Source organism: Daktulosphaira vitifoliae, unplaced genomic scaffold (genome assembly GCF_025091365.1).
Source record: "Daktulosphaira vitifoliae isolate Bord-2020 unplaced genomic scaffold, ASM2509136v1 Scaffold_3, whole genome shotgun sequence".
NCBI lineage: Eukaryota > Metazoa > Arthropoda > Insecta > Hemiptera > Phylloxeridae > Daktulosphaira > Daktulosphaira vitifoliae.
Window position 1 is genome coordinate 28,771,960 of NW_026099574.1, and position 753 is coordinate 28,772,712.

The 753-nt window shown below is 24.4% G+C and overlaps 1 protein-coding gene across 1 annotated transcript in view; it reads right to left on the reverse strand.

Moving 5' to 3' along the window:
• The window catches only part of LOC126900849 (dynein light chain roadblock-type 2-like), a 10,351-nt gene that overhangs the window by 1,388 nt on the left and 8,210 nt on the right, over positions 1–753 (reverse strand). The window lies entirely within an intron of this gene.

The following is a 753-nucleotide window of genomic DNA, read 5'->3' on the forward strand; positions in this document are numbered from 1 at the left end:
TTATAGCACTTTAAAGTAAAAAATGTAAATTATAAAATCGAAAATTTTCACACAAAAATAGCATTCGGTAGCCGTTTTCAGCGTGAAGATAAAATAAAGTCCAAAATTTTTTTTTACCATAATAAAGTATATTACATTAGCTTTAATTTAAGATATATATAAAAGTGTCAGACCTTCCGGAACACTTTCAAAAGTTAAGTTGAAAAAGTTAATTTTTTGTGAAAAAGTTGTCATTTTAAATCCCCCCCTGTGGGCAGGTTAAGTGTCAGATTTACAAAAAAAATATACCAAATGATAAGTAAAGACATCAAGCATCTATATAAAAAAAAATTATATTGATATGTTCATTTTTGAAAAAGTTAGAGCATTATTAAGTTAAAAATATAAAAAAAAATTATTTTACAAAAATCGTAATTTTTTATTAACTTTGATGTCAACTTTCACCACGAAGACAAGTCCAGAGGTCAAATTTTTTTTTTTCAAATTAAAGTATATTACATTAGCTTTAATTTAAGATATATATAAAAGTGTCAGACCTTCCGGAACATTTTCAAAAGTTAAGTTGAAAAAGTTAATTTTTTGTGAAAAAGTTGTCATTTTAAATCCCCCCCTGTGGGCAGGTTAAGTGTCAGATTTACAAAAAAAATATACCAAATGATAGGTAAAGACATCAAGCATCTATAAAAAAAAATTATATTGATATGTTCATTTTTGAAAAAGTTACGACAGTTTTTTTAGTAAAAAAAATTAAAA